The sequence below is a fragment of the Mercenaria mercenaria genome, chromosome 12, assembly GCF_021730395.1.
Source record: "Mercenaria mercenaria strain notata chromosome 12, MADL_Memer_1, whole genome shotgun sequence".
Taxonomy (NCBI): domain Eukaryota; kingdom Metazoa; phylum Mollusca; class Bivalvia; order Venerida; family Veneridae; genus Mercenaria; species Mercenaria mercenaria.
The window spans coordinates 61,898,127-61,910,534 of NC_069372.1; positions in this window are offsets into that span (position 1 = coordinate 61,898,127).

Consider the following 12,408-nt stretch of genomic DNA (forward strand, 5'->3'; position numbering starts at 1 on the left):
ATAATGCAATAATTGCCAAAGAAATTCAGCACAATTCCAATGTCAAAGGAAACAGTTAAATATAATTACCTAATAGTTAGAGACTTGAATACTAGATCAGGTAGCTATGAATTGATAAAGGTAACGAATGTCTCACTGCACATACCTAGAAGTACATTTTGTCAGTTTTTATGTCATGTTGTGCGACCTGTGGTTTTCAACTTTTTTTATTTTTGTATTTCGTGCAAGTCTAGTACAGATTTTACTCAATGACTAATCGAAGGTGTGCAAAACTAAAGAAGGGTTTCTTTCGCGTAATCGTCATCATATTCGTACACGTGAAAATTAACAGGTCCAAAATACGAATACTGGCAACAAATAACCAATATCAATATTGCTTCATCCGGTATTAATCCTTGATAATATATTTATGACTATTCAATTTCACCATAAATAGTACGAATGAATGTCTGAAATATGAAAATAATTTTACAAAAACCAGTAGTACAATTTTCTTCACTACTTAAATATAAGTTAGGATTACCTGGGGAAATCGAATGTCAGATATAACATTAAACATTGGAACCAGAAACGTACATATAATTATAAAGCAGACATGTTAATTGCCTTAAGCTAATAGAAAAGAAGTTTGTGCTTATATTGTGTTGTAGAAATGTATACATACAAATTTCATCCGTGGCCGAGTTGTTTAGGTCTCTTGCCCCTCATCGATATGCGTTAGAAATACCGTTTGGTGTGTTTAATTTTTCATGTGAATATGCCGTCATGCTTGCTTACGGAAGATCAGTGGTCAGATTCCCGTCTGTTGCTGAAACGAAGTCCGTAGGGGCACCTGGGGTTTTCATTCATCTTCAACAGTTTGCAAGTTGCCATGTGAGCAAAATTGTGTCGGTGTGACCCTAAGACCAAAAAATACATAAACACTCCTAAACTAAACTGCAATACAAATTTCAATGTACACCTTATTATACAAGAGTCTAAAAAGACCAAGTAGTGAAAATAGTGTTGTTTGTTTTAAAGAATGCTGATGCAGGTTATTCAATAACTATTCTAAGAATTCCAGTGTAAATATCACCATGTATCATTTAACAGCCTGCTAGATACAGTATTAGTTGATTTTGACATTCCTTACTCAGTTGTTGCTATTTCTTACGTTACCTTCTGAACCAAATAAAATTATAACAGTGTTGACAAAAACACTTTTACGAAATTAATATTTTGGTAGTGCCGTCAGTAGTACAATCCTGCATTTCTACCAAAGAAACAAAAAAATGTTTACTATAACAAAACATACATGCCTATTAACTAATACAAAATATCCTTGTGAAAACAGGGATTGTTTTTACTTCTCATACAAACATTGACCTCAGACAATACAAGCCTTACTAGGTATTTGCATCCCCTGTATTGTTTTGCCTCAAAAAGATTAATGGAACAAAGTAAAATGTTATTTAGAAAGCAGTCACAGTTGTGTTCGTTACAGTGTTGTCGTACGCATTTTCAATGTTTCCTGAAAATAAAGCAATTATTCCACCCTCTTTAGTTAATACGTCTAGACCTTTTACAATGTTAAAGCACAACTCCGGACTTAGACGGGTTTTTTTTCTACTTTTACAACCCAAGAATTCGTACGAATGTCCGAGACGCAATAACTTTGACCTCAACAAATGAAAGCATCACCAACTTTTTATTGATTAAAATGGATAAATGTCAACCAGTAATTTCAAAAATATCATTAAGAACGTAAACGTAATTGGACGGTTGTTGTCATATCTTCTGCGCATCCCGATAAAACTTAGCATTATTAATTTAGCTTTTTTTTCATAGCTTTCAAAGTTCATTACCGTTTCCTAAATATTTTTATTATCATGAAGTAATCATTGAAATTTTGTTAGTGAAAATAAATGTATATGCAAGCATATTTTCCTTCCATCTATGATCGAATAAAAGTGCTACAACCTTATTTGAGAATCATGTCATATTAAAAAAGAAACCTTTACTTTTTTTAAAACCTAATTTTTCCTATCAATAGTTTGCTTTGTGTGTACCTCCAGATGCACATTATAACTAGTGCTGTTCAAATCCCTAAAATATAAACGAAGTCATATATAAACAAAATTAATTTAAACTACTCCAACCACATGTACGTGTGAATCTGAACGATACAGATATTTACTATTGTTTTGACTATGTTTTGACATATGAAGATATATCGTGCCTTGCTTCTTGTGAAGAAACAAAGTGTGTGTATAAAACACAAATATCAAAAGTTGCCTGTAACTTTTTAAATCAAGTGTACAGCTCAATGTAAACGGTTTTCGTTGTCAAAAATACATCACAGTTTTAAAATCCACGCAGATATGACTGCTTAAAACACAAGTTTGCAATATTAGACAGGATAGAAAATAGTGCACACCAGGTTTACTCTGGCACATTTTGCCTTAAAAATTTCACACTTATTTACAGTTGAACTCCCCAGTATCATTTTAATAAATACAAGCTTCCGATATATCTTTAATACGTATGATCTTTCTGTAGTAATACATAGTTAAAATAAAGTTAATACCACCATATAGTTTGACAATGTGCAGTACGTGTAATGAAACTAAAAGTGCTTTAAAACTAAGTATTATCTCCCACTGCTTTGTAGAAAGATTTTTTTTAATTTCTTGGTTATCCACAAGTATCATTCTGTCGATCAGGGGTTGTAGTTTTGCACAAAACGAAAACTTATTTAGGGACATGTTTGATAACATTATGATTTTTGACACATTTAGTTTCATTAGTTGTTTTAACATGCCAAGCCATAAGCATTGCATAGATCTTGGCATAATTTTTCTTGTACATACCCTTCTATGGGATCTTAATTTAGTTCATACAGAAATATGTAAATACGCGTGAGAAATTATTTTAGGTATGTGATGTGGAAAATATGAAAACGGACCTGCACGTTAACAAACATGCACCAGTTACAATAAAATTTGCAAAGTTTGATAATCGCTATAACAGGTATAATAACACTAAATGCAAACTTAAAGATTCTCGCGAATTTTCACTTTTCTATTGAGAAGTGAATAGTTTCTTTGTAATATTTTTATCAAGCTAAACCTGATTTCTTTGACCTTGCTTTGGGACTTTGTCTTTATTCATTTTAGATATTTTCCACACTGATTATTACGTCAAACTGAATTATTCAAGCCCAAAGGTTTCGTTGATATTCTACAACACTGTAGACGAACCCTCTTCGTAAAGCATCCTAATTGTCTCGGTATGATGGATGTGGTTACTTTTCCATTTTCTTTCTGAATTGGTACATTAAATCATTTACGCATGAATTCTTATTCCATTTTCATATCTGCCGGAAATATATTCTCATATGAAGCACATGACATACGTTTGAAAACAATGATTGGTAATATCTGTGCAAGATATATTGACATTTGAAAAGACTGGAGAAAGAGTGTGTTTTATCTCACCTGAGCACAAAGTGCTCAGTGCGAGGTAATGTGATAAATCAGCGTCCGTCCGTCCATACTTTTCTTCAAACGACATCTTCTCTGAAACTGGGTGGTAGAATTTGATGAAACTTGGCCTGGATGTTCCTTTGGGTAGTCTTCTTCCAAAGTTGTTCAAACGGTTTCACTTGGTTGCACATAGGGGCCACCAGAGCTAAACACGAAATATCTTTAAAAAAGATGATCGGCATAATATTTCTCTACCTAGAAAACTTTAATCGATCGGCTAATCATACCCTTATTCATGTGATACGCAGACCGTGTTCAGCTCTTTCTGTAAATTGTTATATTTAGGTTTTTATTGTATTTATTAAAGAAACTTAACATTTTTTAGATATATCAATATTCTTGCTAAATATACTGAGCGAAAATTAGCTTTAATACTGTAAACAGCGTCATTAAGGATAAACGTTTTGTCTGACGTTTCACTCAGCGTTGCACAATCAGCAGAGTCCAAAAAATAGACACTCTCGTCCAATCAGGCAGAGTTTTGCATAGTCTTTCATTTTGATAATTTATGTACCATGCGTTACCAAGTAGTCTGATTTGCAAACTGAAGTCACGTGGCATGGGTCAGTCCAGGTCACGAATTCGTTCTTAGTACGGCATTCGCCGAAAATAGAAAATCTTCAAACACCATCACCGCGTAAACCACTAGTCCGATTTTGAAATATTTTCACAAAAATAGTCCTTGCGTGACCCTTAACCAGGATTGTTCAAATTATTCCAATTTGTCAAAAACCATTGCCGCTAGGGGGCTAGGCCATTTTTCCCTGTATGTATTTTTTATATTTTTATAGGCAAATTCTTATCTGTTGGACTTATATAATGTTATTTCTTCATTTAAGGAGAAAATGTGTGCAATGTTTTAATCATTGAAGAGCTTTTCTGCTTCTATGATCGATTGGACCGCAGTTAGACTACACCAATAATTTGCATTTTATAGATGTTTCCTGTATGTTTTAGCTTAAGTGAATATTATCAAATATACCTTGAAATGACCACGACAAACTAAGGAGATGTTATAATCTAAGATAGGATCTGCAAAAAATATACTTCATAGATTGGCAAATGCAAATTAATCGTAAATGGCAGGCAATGTGCAAGTTTTATACCAGAGTTTATCTTTAAGATCTCCATGAAAATATGTGATTATTGGAGTGAAAATATGTGATTATTGGAGATTGAACTGCAAACCTTTTTCACTACACTATTCAAACATCTTAGCTTGTATAATTTGATTATGCATCGAAGACGCCGGTTGTAAACTTAATCCTTAGGAAATTACAATCGTCCATTGATGTAATAAATTGTAATTAATTGACATTGAGTTATGAAAAAACTCCTATTAATCAAGTGTAATGGCTGTTCAATAGAGATAAATCTTTTTATATTTTGGGTATAATAGTTAATCTATTTTATTTTGGATGCTGAATGATCTAGCCGACAAATCAGTTCAGTTAAGTGTCCTGTGTGTTTTTTGTATGCTGATCTGACTAAATATATGCCTGCATCCTTTTAGTTCAATTTTGTAAGTTCAACTTTATAATATATGCTGCAAACAAGTTAGACTTCAAGTTTCCACTTTTCTCTTCTTCGTGTAGACTTATGACTAAACGAAGCGTACAATATACCTGCTTCAACCCGTTTCTCGCTTTTATCATTACAGTACGAATGATTAAACGACTTGTCAAATGACATGATTCTAACAGATATTTCTAAATAGTCCTAGCTCCTCGCTCCCCATTGGAAAATCGTAACATGTCTAATTAATCTACTTTATTGTTAAAACTATCTAGTGATTTAACCAAAATGCCATTTTCCTTTCTTACATATGCCATATTTTGTTAATACCAAAAGCGTGATTTCTTATACGTAAGTAAAATGAAAGTTTTGTTCTGTTCTGTTCTGTAATTGTTCAAATCAACACTTTACTATTTTCTCAGAATGGGAATATTTTTGCTGTGTTTACAATGATTACAGATGTTTTGGAATTGTAACAATTATATATTGAATCATTATAGTGTTTAATTTTCGTAATTGCTTGTTAAAATGTGTTTCTGGTCGTTTTGGGGGTCCTGGATTACATTCTCATCTTAGAAGTGCACTGAGGCGAGAGGCGAATTGCATATTAACTATAATTCTGTTTTGTTGCATCAATGTGTTAAAATAAATATAAATGGCTTCAGAATAAATATTAATAACTCACAAAGATCGTAGCGTTTACCAATTGCTGTCTGAAAAGTTCAACGCTGTTCTATATTCTCCAGTAGACAAATGGCGTTGTGATTCTCTAATATGTTAGCGTATTACCGTTTTGTTTCATCAAACTCACAACCAACTGCAATCGCATAAAAGTAATTTTGCATTACTGGACATTCAAATGATCTTTAACATTTTACAAACAATATCAAATATTGCAAAAAACGAAAGTTCCCTAGATTATTTTCGATAATATTTTCATTTGTTTTCCAATTTGCACAAGTGAAGGCGTTAATGCTATCATGTTCAGAAATGTGACCGATTTAATGATGTTTTACAATTCATTAAGCATTATTTAGTCGTTAAAATGCTAAATCTTAAAATGAAATAGCATAAAACAATGGCAACATTCTGCAATAGAAATAAATATGATATTTATCATTTACACTTATTTCAAGAACAGTTTGTTTTTCATAAGTCGTAAAATTGTTAAAAGCAAAACTTAATGTTTTATGTTCAATTTAGTAACTCCTACGTAATCACTCAATCTAAAATATCAATACTGTAATTCGAATAACATCATTACTGAACACCGGGTGCTACTCGTTTCAGAAACCCAATGGATATTTGTGCTTAAATGATGCGATTAAAAAACGCATTTTTCAAAAACACTCTGAGATGCACTTACGTGTCTCCCACCTAACTAAGAGGCCAGTACAGGTTCGTTCTTCCCAGGAAAGAGGCTGTCTTCGCGTTTATCGCTGCTATACACCGGGCATGTTAAAGAACCGGGCTAAGAAAGCCGCACAGGCCTGCATCTTAAGGATCTCTCTCGTAAGAGGCGACTCATAGGGTATGGACTCTTTGTTTTGCTGTATCTTTGTGATAGAAGCAAGTAAAATAGTTATGATAAAGTATGTAAAAAGAATCTTTAAAAATCCTTTGGAAGCACAGAATGCAACCAGCAGACTCGGTTTTATTGAGTCTGTTCACGAGAGGTTAATAAAGCGCAACACCTCTCAAGCCCCGCTAGCACCGGCTTAAGCACAATTCTATTACATAGATATTGAATGAGCCCTGATCCCAATGGGCGAGAAAATATAACAACACTGAATCCATGTACGGGGAGACTTTTTACGGCCACCACAAGGCACTTAATTAATTTATTGACTGTTGTTGTGATAGTAAATAAAATTTGTTAAAAGATTATTGGAAGCATAGAATGCAACCAAACTAAAGAACAGCAGACTCGGTTTGATTGAGTCTGTTCTTAACAGATTAATGAAAGTGCAACACCTCTTACACCCACTAGCTCCGGCTTAAGGTTTCGACGTAGGCCTTGAGAAACAAAAATCAAACAACACCAACTCGTAAAGTAATATCCATGTTTTACATGGTGTTCAATTTTCATGTCAAACAACTCTTTTTTTCTATGATTTGGTGTTGTTTGATTTTTGTTTCTCAAGGCCTTCTTCGAAACCTTAATCGGAATTTTATTACATAGATATAATTAAAAGACTCCATAATCCCAAAGGACAAGAAAAATTAACAACACTAAAAGTCTAACTTGATTTTCGTGTAAAGGAAATATAGCTTTTTGCTGTTATTTTCAGACTGATAGACATTCAGTCAAAAATGACTGATTTTAAATTACGAATCGTTTTTTAACGTATGTGTCAAGCATAGCCACTGTGGTTGACATGCTACACATCTGTCCTAATTTAATATCTAAGACATTTGTAAAAGAGTTCATCCATAATACACTGATCTAAAACAATATTCGAAAAGCAAATAAATGAGGAAGCAATATGCAGACACACTTTTGCCTTTAAGACGAGATTTTAGTTTTTGATTTGATATAGTTATGTAAGTTATTGTTGGCGTTTATAGAATTTTTCAAACATCATATGAGCGGGTTTCATAGACTGGCAGCATTCGTCATTTGAAATAAACAGTAGTGCCATAAAATCCTCCTTTTGAGAAAATGTAAGCGCCACGAAGAAGAAAGAAATAAACGTTATTACGGATTATTTGACCTTAACAGACGTTGTAAGTACGGGTGTTTCCTTTCATTCGTATCATCATTGAGTACCTACATGATTGTCTTTTGATGCAATGCTTTATTGTTCTCGTTTTTTATGTTCTCTTTTACGGTTATTTTATCCATGCAGGAAATAACTGGCACCCCCATGCCAGACGAGGCTCGTGGTGTTAATGACAACTAAGGATCTGTGCATTAATTATATTTTGAATTTAAAATACGATAAAAATCGAATACCTTGATAGTTGCTTTTTAGTCCCTTATCCTTTAATCGATTCAAAATAGGTTATTTTAGGGGAAAAGATAACATTACGCTTATTTTAAAAACGATAAAACTAATGGAAATTTGTTGTTGTGCGTCTTTAAATGTCATGACGTCTTTATTCATTCGTTCTAGTTGCAGATGAGAGTATCTGAATCTCAGGTAACTGTTTTGCTGGTAACATGGAAAGCCTCTTTACGGCCAAAACAGAAAACCTCAAATTGGATATTCCAATCTGCATCTTCAACCGAATACAGATTATTTTATATTCAGTCCCTGACTATATATATTTGGATGAAAAAGACATTGAACATTTCAAGTATAGTACGTTTTGCCAGCGTTTGTACTTCGTGCAAGACTAGTACTGATCTTATTGAGTGTGCAACTGCAAAAAAGAAACATGTAAGGAAATGTTAAAACAAAATCACATAATAGTTTGAGCCTTAAATACTAAGTCCGGTAGTTACAAAAGTCGGTAATGGATAAGATGCCTCGCTGCACATCCCAAAAAGTACGTTTCACCAGTGTTTGTACTTCCTGTGAGACTAGTCCTGATATAATTGAACAATTTACTGAACGCGTCCAAAAATAAAAAATGATTTTTAGCACTTAGCCGTTATCGTTATCATACACATGTAATACGAATAAATTTATTATTGCTTTACCCAGCGTTCATTAAAATGATATATGTCAAATTCATACTCAGTAAAGATATCGCGAATCTAGGTGTCAGGTAAGCATCAGCCACCTCAAAAGAGGTAGATAGATTATCTTTGGCGTCTACACAGAGAGAGGAACTACCTGGGGAAATGAAATCGCTGATATAAAATTATTTATTGAGACCACTGCAGATGGTATCTATCTAGATATATCTAGACAATATTATTTTCATAGCAAGTTGTGCAATTTCAGATTTGCCATCATACTGCATTTTACCAGCATTTGCACCGCGTGTATGTACAAACTCCCTAATTTTATAGATGTCTTATAGACAGAGAGCTTTGGCTTATATTATTTGCGTGATAATGTGTAAATATACAAGAACGCAACAAATATTTAATGCAAAATAAATTTCCTTTCGCGCTTAAATATATGAGAAGAGCGGTGGTCTAGTGGTTACTGTGTCGGCCGCTCAACCCGGTGACCATGTGTAAGAGCCTAACTATAGCGTCATGACCACGCCTTGTCATATGATACCAGTACTTGTTTTTCCGGGAAGTTGACTAGAAAGCGGTTCAGATACGTTTAAAGTTTTCATCATCTCGAGCTAAAATAAATTAGTATAAACTAAACTGAACATATCAGAGTGATGAAGATCAGACGTTGTTGTTAGTGTTTTCCAATTTTCCAAAAATAAGCACAATTCATTTATCATTTTAATGATTCTGAGTTGATTTTGAATGTTTGCTACTTCACACGATATATTCTGACCTAAATGAGAAACATGGTGTATATAGAGGGTGTGGACGACAGCATGTATTTCCACTACCGTCCATTAAAAGGAATAATCAAAGCGAGCCTTTAACATTTAATTATTGTCTTGTTGGGCTACCTGTGGAGTTTCCACTTTTTTATTTTGATATACGCCATGTTAAAACTTTTTGCGGCAATAAAATTCAGTATAGAACAAATATTGACACGTTCTATGAGGGAGAATAACCGTTTGATAAATGTTTTATAGACAGCTGGCTAATGGTGTTGTCTGTGGCAAAATTTCTAACTTTTTCATTATTGTATAAAAAAAAATCAACTGTTGAGAGTCAAAATGGGTCATCAGCATAAGGATTAAAAAACGCTATTAGTCGCTTTAAGCTGGGGTCATGTGTGTATGTGTTATTCCCTTTTAACTATCACAATAAACTGTACTCTTTTCATTATTACTGACACACTGACCTCTTAAAATACAAGCATTACTATGCATAGGCACAAACAAAGTAATTACCAAAATTAAATTTATATGGAGCAATGTAGCCCTAATCAGATATAGAATATACTAAGAGCTTTGTTTTTCAGCGTTTTCTTCTTTTGCGGATATCAAGCAATTGCTTCACTTTCACGAGATGATAGTCTAGACCTTTTACCATGCCACAATAATTATCTGTAGGTGTAATATAATAGTTTCCTTTGTAGAAATACCAAAGTAACGTCTGTCGGAGACACCATATATGTGATCTTGGACAGAACGAAAGGAAAAATCGTTTATTCTCGACGGATAAAACCATCGCTACCTATTCATTAATGAAAACTGATAACTGTCAAGCAGTTCCTTAAGCAAACCTGATTAGGAAGATCAACGTCCAATGGAATCTAATAAAGTCTTTATTAGCATTTCCTTTCTCACAAAAGGCGTATTGCATTCTTATAACACTTAGCATTAAACTTTCCTATCTTTCACAGCTTTCATTGCTTCATTGTACAGTTCCAAAGTGTGTATTATTCAAATGTGGAAATGGACTGTAAAACACAAACAGAATTTCATAAGGCCATCCCAAATTGATTTGTCGTTCGTCGGAACTACCGCATCAATGATTTCATTCCCGAGAAAAAGAAAACAAAATCACCCGCCCGCACGTACATAAAATCTCCGAAAAAAAAAGGTTTTTATTCTGCTTACGCGGTCCGGAATGGTAACGGCAAAACAGGTTTTATCGCTGTTTTAATGCGTCAAAGTGATATTGATCGGAATTCATGCGTTCGTAATACATGTAGCTGATGACTCAAACTCAAAAAGTCAGGAATTATGATGTTGTTCATCATTTGTTTTAAATCTGGAGTGTCTGTGCTAGTGCCGCACATGGCCTTCGATGTGCCGGTAGGTGATGAAGTAGGCACGTTCTACGATTTTCAATACAGTGAAAAAAAACAAAGCCCGACTTGTAAGACGTGCACGGGGATTCAATTATAAATATTTGGATTAAACATAGAAATATTGTTCAGATAAAGTTTTCAAACTATTTGTTATCAGTTGTTTAGTTCAGTATTTTAGATCTAGAGCCAAAGCCAGTGCTTTCTTAAAAAAAAAATGTTTGTTCACAGATCCTGACTGATTATTCACATTAATTGTCTCGGGCCCAAATCGTTTTGAACGAAACTTCTTTAGTACTGCAGTCAGATATTCTATCAAAATGCATATATTCAATTTAAAAAAAAAATGTTTAGCTTTTCAAATAAGTAGTGTAGATATAAAAATAATTTCTGTCGTATTGTAACCACAATTTTCCCTGTTTGTATATTAATTTGCTGTAAATTGATTGAAAGAAAGAATCTGAAAAAACAGACCTTCCCAACTCAAAATTTCTTGGTCAGTCAAAGCACAACAAATAACACTTTTAAGAGAGGCCATATTGGGATCATTTTTTTGTCCGTCTGTTATCATTTTTGACTGAAATGAACCTCTACCACAAAAACTTAAGCTAGCTGTTAAGAAATTATTCCAGTGGGATTCGAGCAATGTCGAAGCATTTAATTGTGTGCCCAACTCCGTTTGGTCTCATTGGTCAAGTGATTTATTACTTTCCCCTCACCTCTACCGTTCGGAGTTTCACTAGGGGCACAAACTTGCTCATGTATCGAAGCCATCTAACTGGGTTTCAGAAGATATGTTATTCCACCTGGGTGCCCGTTTTGTCTTAAATATTCCTCATCCTCTGCCGTTAAATGGGCACGCCTTCAGATTAATGTAGAACAATCAAAATTAAAAATAAGACACTCATCCCTAATTATAAATACAAAATAAAAACAAAGTGATTCAGTGAGTTTTAGCAAGAATTTATTTGCAAAACCATTCATGTAGTCTTTAAAACATACAGAAAAGCTATCTACTGTTTTAGTCACACTGTAAATGTTTGAGTTCTGTGTTATTTTAAAGTTAACTTCATGTATAATCATAACTGCCAAAAAAATACCCACTCGCTCCATGTAAAAGCTACCCGCCTCTGAAAAAATCAAAATTGAGGAAAAAAAAATTCGCTCGCTCGCTCCCATTTATTTTTAAACTTTTCCAAAGAACTATGAATCAATTTGGTATGGCCTAATGTCAGCAACAAATAAAAAGGTTTTTTGTGTCGATTCGCCGTTAAACCCTACTCACTCACTCACTCACTCACTAATGCAAACCGACTATACTTAAAAGGATCAGTCACTTAATTAAGCTGGTTTCTTCTAAGTTCAAGAAAGTAATCGCACTGAAAAAAAACTTAGTGTGAATGTTTTTATATATAATTGATAACTGGATTAATGCCATTAATAAAAACTCTTTTGTTGGCACTATATTTCCGGATTTAACAAAAGCGTTTGACCTTGTAAACCACTCTTTGTTAATAGAAAAATCAAAGCTGTATAAGTTCAGTGAAACCTCTGTTAAATGGTTATCATCGTATAGAACCGCT